The sequence below is a fragment of the Sturnus vulgaris genome, chromosome 3 (genome assembly GCF_052056855.1).
Source record: "Sturnus vulgaris isolate bStuVul1 chromosome 3, bStuVul1.hap1, whole genome shotgun sequence".
NCBI classification, from domain to species: Eukaryota; Metazoa; Chordata; class Aves; order Passeriformes; family Sturnidae; genus Sturnus; species Sturnus vulgaris.
This window is the reverse complement of record NC_142245.1, coordinates 37,486,143-37,502,555: the sequence shown is the minus strand read 5'-3', so window position 1 is coordinate 37,502,555 and position 16,413 is coordinate 37,486,143. Positions and strand designations below refer to the sequence as shown.

Sequence of the window (16,413 nt, the reverse complement as noted above, 5' to 3'; positions counted from 1 at the left end):
GTCACTTCTTGCTTCCAGAAATGTGCTTTCCTTTTCTGTAGGGAAGGAGAAAATTCTGCTTCTAGAATTGCGCTATGATGATGCCTTTTTTGGTATCTCTGTCATTCCTCTAAACATCTGAGCCATGGCACATGGATTATAAGATTTCTGGTAGTGTGTATCTAAAGAATTATTCAGCTTTAGATTTTCATACCTTAAACCTTCTGATCTTTTTCATCTACATTTTCCTGAATCGTGTTACATCCTTACAACCTATGTAACTGGAATTAATGGTCTATGCACGAAGTCCTTGCCTCCCTCCCCCAGATATTTTTCAAAGGAAAGTAAGAGATCATGATCATATTCGTTACCTTAAACATTTCATAATAAGCCTCCTTCCTATTTGTAAAACTAGCAACAATCTACAATGACGCAAGTCTTCTAAACTAATTGCTTCCTTTATTTTGGTCTCTTTTAAATTTCAACTGCAAATAAATCAAGTCCTTCTTATTAGTCTACAGCCCGCATTTCTTCATGAGCAACCCAACCCAAATTCTCAAATTTGACTTCCGGACTTGAACTCTTAGCCCGATAGCCAGGATCACACCGGGCACCCAGCGCCGTGCCTGCCCTCGGTGCAGCCCCAGCCGGGCAGGGAGCAGCGCACTCCAGCGCACGGTTATTCTTAGCCCCGCGCAGGAAGGCGCGGCTAAAGGGGACACACCGCACAAAAAGGAGCGCAGCCTGTTTCGGGGGAGTGTAGGCTGGGTATGTCTTCTACCCCCAAGGCAAGGGCATAAAATCAGATATGCCAAAATACACTGGGATGGAAATTTAAACCGATACAGGGGAGAATTTCAGCTCGGAATTTCAGTGATGTAGAAACACCCCGAGTCGTTCTAAGCGATAGCTCCGGCATGAACCTCCCGAGCAGCCGGACAAGGTCATTAATGGGTACTCTCTCTGGCTACCCCGAAATGCGTACCCTCCCTCCTAGCCCCCCGAGCGGGAGGCTCGGCAGGTCAGGAGAAGCAGTGCCGGACGCGCAGCCCGGTGCTGGCGGCCCTCCCGCTCCGCGCCCCGCTCCCCGACTTACGGCGCTGCCGCTGCTCCCGCGCCGTTCCTCCCTCCCGAGCTACCTCCCTGCCGCCGGTGCGGAGCCAGGAGGGCAGCGGGGCCGCCCCTCCGCGGCTCGGGGCGAGCACGGCACCTGCGAGCGTCTGTCAGTGCGCGGGCGGCGGCGCGCCGTGTGCCGGGGGCGCGGCGCGGGGCCGCGGGCGGCGAGCGGCTGCCGCGGGGAGGCGGTGCTGCCGGCGGCGCTGCGGGCGGGGAGGGCGGGCGGGCTGCAGGGAAATCCTGGCACCGCGGAGCGCCGCCGGGGAGGCGGGCAGGGAGGCCAGGAGCAACCACAATGAAAATAAAGAGTTTCCCCCCCACCTTCCTTTTCGAGATATTTTGCGGGGGTACTGGGAGTCAGTGCGCGTTGCGGTTAATGCCGGGAGGCCCTCCCTGGGTAGTGTCCCTGCGAAGCCCTTAGGTGGGTAACCCCCTTCCCCTTGTCCCCCGAGCACGGTCAGCTCCGAGGTATGCTTCAAAGGCGATGATTTTTCACCCAAAGCTTCTTGCCCCTCACCTCCTGGGCGCCCCGATCCGTCGGGGTGAGGCTCAGGCCGCTCTCCGCCCGCCGCACTCATTCATCCTCCTGTCCTCCATTATTTACGCGTTGTTAAGGAGCGCTCGGGCTTTCAGGACTCGGCGGTCTGCGATTTGCAGGTAACCGGCGAATACTGCGAGAGCCGCCGAGGCGCAGGGGCGTCTCCTCCCGCCCAGCGGCGGGGCCGGAGCGGGGCAGCGGCGCGGAGCTGCTGCGCGGGGCGCGGATCAGGCAGCGTCGGCCAAGAGCCCTTTAATGATAGATTTAAGGGCACCTGCCCGTCTGTTTTATGCAAGTGAAACTGCCTTGCCCAGAACGGGAAAGGGCTCAAAATAGCTGTTGGCAGTCCAGCAGATTACTGACTAGGAAGCCCATAAATACTGTGCTAATGTTGAATGTTTTACAAGTTCTCTGGTAAATCCAGATAGAGACCCCGGCATTGTTCCACCTCTCGCAGTGACATCCTCCCAAAGGTTTCTGTTGGCAGGTACCTGGACTCAACACTCCGTGCCTGACAGTTTTACCGAAGGGTCATTTTTCAAAATGTTACTTTTGGCACTGCCATAAAAGCACTGCATGTGCCCTTATTGAAATATTAAGTGTGGTATATACCTTACCCAGGTTAAGGTATTTTTCTAAATATTTGCATAATTTTCGTTACATATGGCGTTTTAAAAACAGCATAAACAGCGAATGCATTGTATGTAAACGTGTATACTTAGTTTAAAATATGTTTACATACCCACATCTGGGTGAGAGAATTTTCCCCTTTGCTCTCTTTACATTGGAGCACTCTGACCCTAAAGCACTTCACCACAGGGTAATCGTATTTTCTTTAATTGTAAATACAGTATCCAAATTCAGAGAACATATTCCTTTCAAAGTGTTGAGACTGTAATATTCAGCATTCCCGCAGACCGCTGTGCCCTTATGCATACAGGGTGATGTCTCTGGGCAGGAAGCATCATGCCATGCATGGCCCAATCCTGCTATCTGAAATAAGACTTATGGAGAAAATAGTGCCCTTTCACATTTTTCACAGTTCCTCATTGCTGAAATCTTTTCAATTCTGTGAAAATCTTTTTAACCATTTGATTTACATATCACAGTGCTAAAAAAACCCCACAAGCCCTCTCTATGTCATTTAACAGCCAAGGATGAAGTTGCTTGCTTCATGGGAGCAAGGGCTTTGTGCAAACATTCCCGCCCGGAGCGCGGCCTCCCAGGTGGGAGCAGGCAGTGACAGAGCAGGTGGTTGGAGGCAGCAGCCCCGCTGCAGCCCAGGGGATTGGGATGGCTCTGTGCCCCAGCCTCCAACAGCACTGGAGGCATGGCCAGAGACTGCACAGTTCCAGTAATTCTTAAGTGCTATTGCAGAAGCCAAAGTAAATTTGAGAGCAGCCCAGAGGCTGCTCCCAGTTTATACAAAAGGACAGTCAGAGAAAACAGCTATTATAAAGTTTGTGTAAGCAAAAGAAAAAAGAATTCTATAATAATTCCTGGCTTCTTTGGATACATTTCCAACTTAGCAATTATTCAATTATTTATCCTGTGTGAATGCACTCCATGCTACCTTTCATCTACCAACGCTTTGCTTGAGACTACTTTCTCGTTTAGGAACCTAATTTAAAGTTTAAAACTTTTTAAAAGGGGCACTAAGGGATGACATTGCTCATACATCCTTTTAGTTCAGAAAGGACATGTGTGTGGGCATGCATGTGTGTGGCGCCATGTGCTGAAGCTGAAGAAAATCCACACAACTCTGAGGACAAAAGAAACAGACACATGGATTCATTTGCTATAATAACAGGCTGGCAACACTTGACAGTAGTTCACTCAAAAGCTGTTTCCAGTCATGTTACACATCCCTGCCTCTTCTGAATATTTCCTTGGTTCTTCTCTCCAGAGTTGAGTTTCAAACCTGTGGGCCACTGTAGTGTGCCACAGTTGTTTTTACTCAAGTTTCTCTCTTGTGCCCTTTCATGTTGTGACCTCTTGCACCTCTGATCTGTGGCACCTGTTCCAGCTTTTCATTTTTCCTTCCTTCTTTTCCCCTTGTCTTTATCCCATCTGAGATTCATGCATGTTCTCACTGCTTTACTCCAGCCCTAAAAGCTGCTTTGGCATGAAGACACAGCCATACCATTTCTGGTGTTTTGTATCATTGCTCTTACCTTTTCCAGTTCCATGTTCGCCATGCCAAGGTCACCAAAGCCAGGCTGCAGCCTTCTGCACTGTGCCCAAGTGTGCCATCATGGGCCATAACGATACTGGTTTGCTCTCTTCGGTAGGAGAAAAGGACATATTAATAGGAAAGTAATTTGTGTACACATCAATTCCTTTTGTGTTTTGGGGCAGTAACGGTTTAGAGCAAAGTTCTAGTTTCTCTGCAGAAAAACCACCAGTCCCTTCCTAAGCATGTTATGGGAAACCCTGAAGACAGACATGTAGAGGGCAGAGGCAGAACCAGGGTTCCTAAGAGAACTTTAATTATTAATTTCTTCAGCTTCTTAACAGCTAAAGTATCAGAATTATTAAAAACATGCAGATTTTTAATTGATCACTGGGAAGGAGTGATGGGACCCTCTGTTGTTAAGTCTCTTTTGACCACAGATTTATGCCCTCTCTCCTTTTAATTTCAAACCTGTCATTAGGAATTAAAACTGGAGTTTAAAGCATGGTCTTAAAATTCCTAAATGGCAGGCCTACTTGAATACTTCATGTTCCTATGATATCTAGGGAATGTGAGTATCTGTTTAAGTGCTTTGCTGAATCAGGAGAACTTCTATTTGTCATATTTGGCTTATTTATATACGGCAACTTAAGTGTGTAGTGCTTTTGCTCTTCTTTCAGCTAGAGCTGGACCATGAGTTTAGTGAGGATTGTTAAGCAGTCTGCTCTGCTTTGAAATTGTCTGTTTGGAAGGTTTTGTGATCCCTAAAATACACATGATTAACAAGCTCTGGAAGCTAATAAGTTAAATTATTTAATGTAAAAACTTCATACTACCAACACAAACAAGAAAATGTGACTAAAACCTTTTCAAAAACTCAATGTTTCAGGGTTCCTGAGGATAAATAGCATTTAGAAATACTATCTAGGAATGGTCTAAATATTTGGCTCTGTTTTAGTAACTTGTGTGGATTTCCAGTGCACACATATACAAGTATATGACATTTCTAGTAAGTTACTTCAGAGAGTGAAGTCTATACTAGAGAGTATATTCAGAGAGTGTAGTCTATAGTATAGACTACAATAGAATTGTAGGGTCAGAACTGAAGGGGATTTGGTGTTATCTACTCCACATTGTGCCCTAATGGAGGATCAAGCTCTTATTGCCATGCTCTTTTCCAGGGCAGATGCAGTGCATTCAGGGCTCCCTAAAATGGGCTGCTGCATTAGTGTATACAAATCTCACCTTTCACAGTCTCTCCCAGATCCCTGTGGCACTGTGGGCAAATTGGTCAACACATACTCAGGATATTCCTACACATCTTCATTTATCCTCTGTTCCTGAAATCATCCACAACCTCCTGAAGTAGCCCCATAGTGTCATTTTTTCACTATCTGTATTTTTTCCATTTTCCTGTCAGATACACCACTTACATCTTTCTTGGCTGCAAATTAGTCTAATTTCTTCTCTCAATGGCCCCAGAGAACAGTGAGACCATTTTCTTTATAACAATCCTATTAGGAGGCTATTGTTTTCCCCAGCTTTATAGTTTATGCTCACTATTTGCTCTTACCAAGTGAAAACAATGATCAGAGCAATATAATAAAGCTTCTTTTCATGGAGATTATTACACAGCATTGGAAAGCAAGGATATGATCTGACTGAGGGAAAAAGTCTTCTGCAACTTGTTTGCCACAGATTATTTCTGTAACTGTCACTTTGGGAATTTCTATAAATAAAATCACTATCACTCTTCTGAGAAGTGAGCATTTACTACCATGTTTTAAACAATGAAAAAATACAGATCTGTTTTTCATCTAAATTCTTTATATATTTGAAATCACTCAGAGAAGAGAGTCCAAAGAAATGTGGTTTAGTTTGACGAAAAGAAGCCTCCCAGTGGGATATTTAACAGAATACCTAGAAAACAGTGTTGAAAGACTTATAATATTTGGAACCCCTTTTTTCAGCTCTTGTTCCATGACCTCTGATTTCCAGAGGACCATACTTGGCTTTAACTCATTGTCCTCTGTGGTGATAACACTTTGGGCCCAGGGGAGAAAAGAAGGACTAATTGACCCACAGTTTGAGCAAGGGTTTTGCCTGACCTTGTACACATTAGTGATGGATGTTTGACTTTCAACTGTTTTTGATATTCCAACACTGCATAAGATTTGGCTTTCCTAGTCTGCGTTTTCCTACTGCATTATAAAGTGCCAAGTGGAAGGATGGGTGTGTGCAGGTACCAATCTTCTCCCCCTCCCCAGTCTTCCCAGGCTGCCCAGTAATGCCTGGAAGAGTGCATGGAGTGATGTGGCGATTCAGCTAGTGAAAGAAGGTGGTAGTTTACTGATTTCCTCAACGGGCTTCTCCTTTCTCTTTTCATCTGCTTTCTTGGTCCTCTAAGCTCAAAGCACTTTTCCTTGCAGAACACCTCAGGGAGATGAGGACAAAAATTCCACTGTGTTTGGTGGGAGGTCATGCAAACAAGTATCTAAACAAGTATCTAGTGCCAGAGCTGTGCCACTGTCTATGATCAAGAGCAGCTTCAAATACATCACTAATTAATTTTCAATAAAAGGACATTAATGCTTGTTTTAAACTTAGAAGAGGAAAAGTAAGCCACAAGTCATTTGAAAGGATATGGAATAGCTCACATAAATGTAATAAATGGATAGAATAAATAGAATAAATAATGCTTTTAGCAATGAATACTCACAAAGAAGAGTAGAACAACAGCTTGACAAATTAGCTTGCTTAATATGAAAATTTGAGCATCACTATCAGCATTTAGGGACTGATTCTGGAACTGCTGAGTAGTCTTCCATTAACTGCTGTGGGAGTTGAGAGCACCTGGCATCTTGAGAAATTGGGCTCTTTGGCGGTTTTAATTTAGTCTGACAATAACGCTGAATAAAATATTCTTGGGGGTAGCCCACAATTATATAGTATGAGCTCACTTCTTCATTATAAAATGTGAGCTGAAACCATTCATAACTGCCAGCCAATATTACAACAGGCAATTCCAGTTTTTCATTGCATGGGAAAAGCACTAGCAAGCTTTAATGAGTTTCAAAAATAGCTGCCACATCAGAAAATTGTAATGGTGCTTGTTTTTCTAATGTGAATACCTGTTCAGCAGACATCACTTAAACAATGGCATCCGAATAGACCAGGGTATGTAAAATAGCTACTTCTATTTGTCAGCTGCACACCCATTGTTTTCAGTCAGAGCCTGCAGAGCAGCTTCAGCTGTACATTCCTGGGAAGTGAATAATATCAGTTGAGATTACACTACAGTGCTACATCTATTACAAGCACATTATAAAGAATGAATATAACCTAATTAGGAAATGCTGAAGTCGGCTGGGTGTGGATATGGGCTGGGAAAGAGTCATTTTACATGACCTTCACTTACTGAAAATGAGAGTTCACAGAGGATAAAGCAAAGGTAACAGTGTAGATTTCAGTCTCAAATCCAGATATCACGTGTGCATCCCATATTCCTCATACCCTTCCTACTAAGCTAAACAATTGCTCCTCAAGTCTCACTTCCATGAAACTCTTTTGTAAACACTTTGGGAATCCAGCAGGACAACCCAAATTGGGTTATATTCCTTATTTTCATGCAGATTAGTAGTAGAGCTCTACTCTGGTTTATAACGCTGGAAGGAAGAGATTGCAGAGGGAAACCCCAAAGCAGAGCGAGGTAGAGAGTTTAATCTTAACTAGATAAGTGAAGTGGCAAGCTCTTCCAACAGCTTCATGGAACCTTCCTCTTCATATAAATCTGACTCTTCTGACTCCCTTCCTAGTCTGCAGCACAGAGTGGTTTCGTTGCCTCCTGCTCACTGCCTTACACAGCATCACTGATCAGCAGTATGGGATTTCACAGCTATGAAAATCTGTATCAGCTGCCCCCATGTCTGCATGTTGTTAGCCAGGCATGCTGCTGGCTAGCAGCAAGTCACTGAGAGAAAGCCTTCAAACATCTCATGTCTTCCATTTACCTCTTGGTTCCAAAATGAAGGTTGCATTAATGCCAACAGCTGGAACAGATCAGTGCTCCAAGTTGGATTCCTGCCTTACCACTGATTGGAACAGAGGTTGCAGAGAGAAAACTGCAGCATGCCAAGCTGAAAGTAGTTTACTGTGTTTATGGGACAAGGTCTCATCTGTACAGGTACTCACAAAGGCCAGACCAGTTTTCCCACAGCACACCACAGAATGGTGCAATTGAGCACACAGTTAAAACCAGTAAATAAAACCTCAGACATCACGGTCTGCCCATAACCGAGTACAGTACCAGAGTAGATACACTTGAGCAGACCTCTGCTATTCATGTGCTTAGAACTGACTAAAAATCAACAATTACCCATTTTCTTTGCCATATTTATTTTCATATTCTTGAGATCCTGTTCCTACCAGAAAAAAGGGGAAAGATTCATGATTTCTTGTGTTGTTTAAGGACTATGAAGTTGATTGTCAGTTGATTTTACCATAAATTGAGAATAACTATTAATATCAATGACATGATGCTGGTCTGAAATTATATGCAGGCATGACTTAAAGAAATGCACTTAATGTGGTTGCCTTTACTAGGTCTTTACTACAGTGTGCATTTCTGCATCTCTTGATGTTACTGTAGGTGTACAGCTCCTGTCACCTGCCTTGTAGATTGGAACCAAGTCTGCCTCCACTTACTTCTTCTCACAAATGGGATTAGCTATATCAAAATCTTCGTTTAAAATGCAAAATAAAATTATCTATTCCATAGTCCCACATATATTCTTTAATTCACAATTTACACAAGTCACAAACCAAGCCTGAAACTGCCAAGACTTCCAAGATTGTAAGGATCTGACTTTTTTTCTGTTCCCCAGTGTCCCCAAAGTTGTTAAGAGAAGTGAGTTGCTACCTTACTTTTGAAGCACTTGTTTTGAACCTGTTGTTTGTGGTCCCCTGGTGCCCAGTTCTGAGGGTCTTATGATGATAATTAAGAATGCTTATTGTCAGTAGGTATGGATCTGAGCAGAAAAATTTTTAAGAGTCTGCAATTTGAGAAAGATGGAAGTAGCTAATCCAGAACACAGCTTTTTCTTACATACAGTAATGATTTTGTATTTATTTTAGACTGAAGAGTATTAGTAAAAACAAAATACAAGAAACAGCTTTAAAATGGTTAGCACAGCAAAATCTGAAATATCTTTTTTAAAGATATATCCATTTCATAAGATACCTAGTGCATTTGCAGAAAAATGTCTGGAAACCTAATAACAAATATAACTGCTATGTGTGTTTTAATTTACATAATCTTCCCATCAATTGTGGTAATGTTTTTAGCAATGCTTCTGTTATATAATTAGGTGACCTGACGTCTGGCTAAACGAACAACATACCATATGTGATTAAAACACTGATCAAATTGAATCAGATAAAAATATGACAGTGCTGGAAAAATTCATTTGCTAGTGGTAAATAGTGGTAGGTTTTGATCCACAGGCAAAAATACTTTCATCTGAAGAATATAACCGTCATGAACTCCTCCTTTCCTTTCCTTGCCATCCCACACATCCCACACATATAAATATGTTGTCATCCTGGAATATCATTTGGGAAGCAAATGGACTAATCTTTTAAAATGTATAAACAGCCTACAAACTGGTTATTAACTACGTGCCAAGGGTGCCTTGTTAGTGTAATAAGAAAACAATTAATTCAGATAGGAATTTTGTCTGCACTAGCTTAATCCAGAATCAGATGTTTATGTTTCAATGGAATTTTGTCACTTAGGTAATATTTTATATCCCATTCTATTTTAGCTAAATTATTTGGTTCTTAAGAATAACCTCTTAAGAAAACTGATATGACTGGAATACATATTTTAATGACGAAGATGTGTACTAAGCCTTAATCAACAGTCTTTCTGCTGAATGACGTAGTTTGTTTTTCTTAAGTAACCACAACACTTAGAGGTTTTTATTTGGGACCTGGTTTGTTAAATGCTGGCCCCTTTTTTTTTCCATATGGCATTTACTATAGGTGTCTTAAACTTACACTTATGTCTGTCAGAAGTTCTGGACTGGAACGAATAGAGTCAGTTAGAAACATCTGCCAGTTTACTAGAAACACACAGAGTGTTTTTGTTACAAAATTTTCATTACTTGCAGTGGTCAGTGCTCTGAAAACTCCAAAAACAGCTCCTTCTATTCGGTCTAAATTTTCAGATTGCTACACCGAGGTATGTGTTAACCCAAACCAGAGTATAGGTTTGAATTGATACCGTCTGATAAATTTTTTTAAAAGTGCAGAAGTTTGTTACAAGCCCTCCTGTAAATGCAGCCAATATGTAATATAATGAACCTTCCCAGATCTGAGCTAGCACTGCATAGAAAACAGAAAACCACACTACTCTGCAATCATTTGTTTTTTCAGTCTTTCTGAATACTTATAAAATCCATTGCAGGAGTTATTATATTTGACTTCTATATGTCTGTTCAAGTCTATAAATCAGAAAAAAAAATAAATTGCTTACAGTATCTAATTTTCCTCCCGTTTGATCTGATTTTTAAGAAGTGAGAGTGTCTTTATTTCCCATCAGCTTTGAGTTCCTTACAAATATTTCAGGTAGATTCAATAATCTTCAGTTTAATGACTGAGCTATATCAACTTAAAGCTAGGGTATTAGTTCTCAGCTTTGGATTTCCAGCCATGCATGGCTGTCTTGTATTTCTGTCCTTGAAGAGATGACTTTTCTACTCAGTCTATTCATTTTTTATCTGGACTCCTAACTGATGTGCAAATCTCAGTTGTATATTTTATGCAGTTTTGGAAAACAAAACCTTGGCACCATGGAAAAATGTCATGTGATGACTCTCTCATGACATGTCCAACTTTAAAAATGCATCATTGAAGAAAAATGCCAGAGCAGATTACAACAAATTCCTTAGTGAATTCCATCAAGAAAGGAAGTAGTCTTACTCAGTGTTTGCTCACAGCCAACCAGTTCCTGAAATCCTGAACAAAGATTTACTCGGGCTCTGATTTGGTTGGATGTGCACATGGAGATACAGAGATGTTCCTTCCTGCAGAAATGTGGAGCTCTCAGCACTTCAATGTCTGGGAAAAGGGAGAAAGGTATCAGCTGGGAGGAGACATGATGGGATCCTATTTCTGCATTTCAGTGTTTTCATATTTACCTTTGTTTGGTCTTGCTTGCTATTGTCTTGTGTTTATTTTAAAAATGAGTCAGAATTTATGGTGCCTTTCAGGAGGATGTCCTGCAACCTGTGATTCATGACATCCTGCAGAAGTTGCATGCTAATTAATAATGCCCTCTCTGCATGGAACTGCACTTCCAAGCTGTAAAACAGAAGTGCTGACAAATCCTCCTAACTGAATTCTATCAAAGACCTCTGTTGTGATGTGCAGCCTGTCAGAGTATGGGTCTACCCCCCTACAAGGATTCCAGCGTGTTTGAGGGTGGTCTCAGGCCTCACAGAGCCCATCCCTCCACACACACTGACCAACAAGAAATAAGGGGTCATTTGTAAAGTTATCTGGAAAACTGTTGGATATTTAAAATGCAAACTTTGAAATTAAAGTTTTTGTCTGTAAAGTCAGTCACCATGTCTAGCATTCCCTTCTGTGGAACAGTCTCAGGGATTTTTCCTGGGAGAGGCAATCTAACATCCCACTTGAGCTCAAAGGAAAACTGATGATTTCAGGTAGCCCTCTGCCTGGCAATATATCTAATAAGATTTACAAGTTTGGAGCACATTGACTAGCAAGCTATTCATAACTAATTTTAAATTACACTGTTATTTACAATAAATAAACCCCCATGATATCGAGAAATTGACAATATTAACAGGGAAATAATTTTTTAAATACGCAGTCTCTTCAAAGCGAACTAGAAATAAAAATGTAGAAAGGAAAATGCCATTAAAACCAAGCTGCTAAAATGATGCAGCATGCAAGCAGGTGGCTTTATAGTTCATTATTAACTCCTGTACTTCACTGCTGAGATTTGGCAAAATGGGCCCTTACAGAAAATCCTGGCATAAAATTCTCTTACCAAAACATAGTGCCAATGACATTATTATACATGCCTTGCTGTTGTGGGAATTCCTTTTCTGCAAGGTATAAGAGCTTTACTCTCCTCAACAGGAATTACCTGAAAGGAAATTATTGACCAGAGAGATAAATACTGATCCGAACTGAATCACCTTACAGCTAAAGAGTAATTTCTATGGGTGCGGACATGGCAATCAACATGAAAGAAGAATCCAGAAACACTGAACTTCTACATTCCAGCCCTTCTTATGTTGTAGTAATTCCATGTGCTGTAAACAGCTGCGGATTCAGCAGCATAGAACAGGATGTTGTAAACTGAAACACTTCCTAAAAAACACAATGCCTGCACAGGTGCACTGAGCCAGCAGGATGACATAAAGAGTTTTTCTGTGACGCTCATCCTCACAAATATATATGTGTCTCCTGATCCCTGTGGCCACAAGAAACCCTTTGGCCACCTTTTCTCTCAGCATTGAAAATTCCAACATGCGAAGAATGTTTTCAAACAGGATGACAAGGCTACATCCTGCACGGATTTGAAAGGAATTGGTTGCAAAAAGCAGGCAACAGCCCATAATATCCTTCCTGCTCAGTTGGCCCTCCTATCACTGCTGATATCAATATGGGAAGTCCCAAATAAATAGAAGCTTTAAATTTCCCCTGTTGTGCCGCATTCCTATTTGGCATCTAAACCCCTATTATTTGCTATCCAATGGGGAGACAAATGGATCATCGATTAGCTCATGGTGTGTTTGAATTGAGGAATGTGAGTATGTGAAATTGCAGCACCATTAGGTCACCCTGGGCTCTAAGCTGCTACAAACCAACCTCACCCCACTGTTTTTGAAGGATCTTTCCCATTCCCTGTGGAACACAAGTATCCATGGTAAATGGATCTGACACATCTAGGCTGTGTCCAGGTTGAGGGCAGATGCCTGTTTTGGTATCCAGTGAGGATCCTGCTCTCCCCACAGCACTGTCATCCTGCCCTGAGCACATGGCAGCTCTCTGCTCAGTTTCCATGTTGCTTCCTGAAGAAACCAGGGCAGGGAGGAGAGAGCATGTGTCTGAGTTTATCTCCTGTACACAGCTGGGAAGTGACTGGGCTGCCCTGACCCAGGGGATTGGAAGTGCTTCTGGATCCACCAGTTCAGACAGGCCTCAGGCTGGTTCTACGGCAACTATTTGGTTTGACAGTGAGAATCACCCCTCTGTAGGTTCAAAACACGAGTCACACCTCACCCTTGTTTGCATCTCTCTCAAGACATCCAAGCTCTTTCCAGCATCCAAATGGTGCTTCTTGACCCTCAGCAGAAATGACCCTCTAGTACCAGCCTTTCTCTCTCTCTCTGCAGCTGGTGCCTGTAACTGGGGATAGACTGGGGACAGTGGGTGGGTAGGAACAGGGCACTGCCTGATTGCTGCACAAGGACTCCTTACACTGATGGTGTGCACCCCTGGGGTGTTTGGAGCAGAACAGGAGTCCCCCTCACGTGCTGGCATCCCTCTGGCCATGTGCTGAGGGTCTGCCAAGAGTGAAGTGAGGGATCTGCTGCAGAGATTGGAATAGGTTTGGCATTGGCTCTGCTGTGGGCATCTCAGAGGGGAAGCAGGAGCTGGCTTAAATCGGTGCCTGACTGCAGAGATTTATGTGTTTTCTCTTAAATGTCTCTGCAGTTACACAATAATTGTGTAACTTTTATCTGGTCTTATGTTTTCATCTATGTCTTATGTTTTCTCTGTTTTTCCAAGTTTCAAAGAGTGAAAAGAGAATTCCTATGATTTCCTGGGACAAGACTCTGGCAGTAACTGTGTCTTTCACTAATTTGCTTTTTGTGAGCCAAAAAAACAAATGTGACGATTAGTGTTCATTTCCATAACACAGGTCTCATAAAGAAAATGACATAAATAATGCAGCATTTTGTATTGTTTAGTTGATGGAAGGGAAAGGCTGAGGTAACTTACCATTTAATCATCCTTCAAATTTAAAATCTCATGCTTTAGGCCTCTACCCAGAGCTCTTCTTTGTAACTATTAGGTTAAGGAGAAAAGGAGAAGTATGGGGACAGGCCAAATTCTGATATAATTATGAACTTTTAAAGGGATGACTCTGCTTTCATTAAGCATAGTGCAAATTAGAAGGCTCAGGCTTCAGGGGAGCTGAAATGTAAAAACATCAGTGATAATATTGAGATCATAGATATCTGTAAGAAACAGTGTTTGTGTATGTCCTACATCAGTTTACTTTGAAGAAGAAGGTGCAGACCAAAAATCTCAGACTGATGGTGATCACTTAATTCCTGTTTTCTTTTATATATCTTTTTTCTTTCTTATATTCATCTACCTTATATTTGGATAATTGCACAAACTAATGAATGAAAAAGGAAATAAAAGAGTCTGCACTAAGTAGATAACATTGTACTTTAAAAGCAAGTCTTAAGTGTAGCAGACTAAGCTAAGTCTGATTTTCACGGACATGAAAATCAACTTTAAGTGAAGATTAATATACTTTTAAAGTGTTCTCTGTAAAATGTACTGAATCTCCATGTATATCAGAGGAAGTAACTAATTTTTTAGCAATGGCCAAGTGGTTCTGGATAAAAGGCTTAAAACTGGACTTTGAAGCTATTATTTTTTTCATTAATTGGAGGGGTGAACAGGATCAGAACTGATGAGTCATTGCAGGAGCCTGCTGGAATGTTGCTCCAGCTGCATATTGGGATCCACAGGTGCACATTTCTTGGCCCAGATATTCAAAAATGATAGGGAGGCATTCAACATTAAGCAAATTCTTATTAGATGGAGAATGTTTTCTCCAATGGAGAAGGGCATGGTGGCTAAACTACTCATGGCAGCATATAGTGCATATTACAGTATGGAAATACAGTGATTTCTGATCTGCTTTGACTTTGTGCCCTGGTTTCTTTTTTTAGCAGTCCAACACAGTAATACACTAGTGAGAAGGACCTGGTACCAAGAGGTTCCTTGGATATTTTCCTACACTTTTTTTTCCCCCCATTTTTGCCTCAAGCCTAAACAGAAAGGGAAAGCGAACATCCTAGGGCTGGAAACCAGCCAAAAGCTCAGGGACTTCTCACCTACAAGAGTTTGTTCTGGAGCACAGCAGAAAGCATGTGCAAAAGATGTGAGCTATTCTTATTCAGTTTGTAACCTGAAATAGTGGAGTCAGATCTGCTGTGCTCTGTAAAGGATTCTGCCTACAAAATTCAGTTTGCCCTACTGGTACCACCACTACTCCAAAAAGATTGAAAATTATATCTACTTTTAAACGCCATGAATTTTTACTATGATTTGTACTTTTTATCACATGTCTTGTAAGAGTTCGATTTTCATTATGAACAACTACTGAGAGAATTCCTCAGCATGTTTTATGCCATTCTTCCTAAGGTTTCCTTTAATTCCAAACAAGAGGAATTACAGTTGCATGCCTTTAATACAGTTTAATGTCTTTAAGACCTTTCTGCCTTCATCAACAGAAGAAGGTGACTGTAATCATGTAAAAATATGCAATGAATCTGAATTGAGTTTGATCCAACTCTGTCCATTAATATACAATACAGACTTTTGTTTGCATGATTTGTTAACATGATTCCTTATGCAACCTGAAAACAGTCATTTGTGACAAGTAGCCACTAGAAGGACATGCTTCTGCAGGAGGACTTTTGAAAATTTTATTAATTTCCAACAGCAATAGCATGCATTAACAGTTGTGAATGATCCAGCAAAACTGCCATTCCTAGCACATTCCCTTTTTTGTTGTTTGCTTTCTGTTTCCCAACACGTCCCCTCTTTCTTTCTACCTGGAAATCTTGCCTGGGCAAATTTTTATCGCTCTTTATATTTGTCTGGGATTTTCAGCCTTCCTAGAGATTCATAGTGAAAGGTCAGATGGTGTTTTGTATGTGCCCTGAACTGACATGTGAGCTGACACTTTTGGACCTGGCTTCTGTGCAGAGGTCAAAGAGTTCTGTACAGTGTGTGGACACACAGCGTGGATCTACACCTCACTCACACAATGCCTGTGAGTTCGGCAAGCACGGAATATCCCCCGCCTGCAGTAGACAGCCACCTTGGGCCTGTGCAATCAGTTTGACACTTACAGGAAGAATAAACTTTAATTACTGGGCTTTGTGGGGAGGCAGTAGGTCTAGGAAACCCCAAAGATATGTATGTTGGTGCCACACAGAGATAAAACATCTGTGGCAGAGTTCACCTGGTCCTATCCTCAATTGCACATTAAATCAACTTTGATACTGTACTTCCAGCTAATTAGAATTGGCTTTATTGAGTGCTTTCTCAAAGACAATCTCTCACTGGAGATAATCTCATTTCTCACTTGACCCAGCTCTAAGGTTTCTTCAGGACTACCAGAGATTTAGACACTGCTACTTTTTGTGGCATTTTGTGAATCTACATTAGACATTTAATTATATTTAAGATCTCACAGAAATCCCAATGATCTCCTGTGACAAGATCGTTCATTCTATGGCCTGCTGAGCACATGAATATA

The 16,413-nt window shown here is 41.8% G+C and overlaps 1 long non-coding RNA gene across 1 annotated transcript in view; it reads left to right on the top strand.

Annotated features, from left to right (window-relative positions):
- Nucleotides 1-1,422: 1,422 nt before the first annotated feature.
- LOC148224285 (uncharacterized) overlaps nt 1,423-16,413 on the top strand; it is a 61,716-nt gene continuing 46,725 nt past the window's right edge. The window contains exon 1 of the long non-coding RNA XR_015802281.1: nt 1,423-1,516. This is a non-coding gene — a long non-coding RNA (uncharacterized LOC148224285). The remainder of the gene's footprint in view (nt 1,517-16,413) is intronic.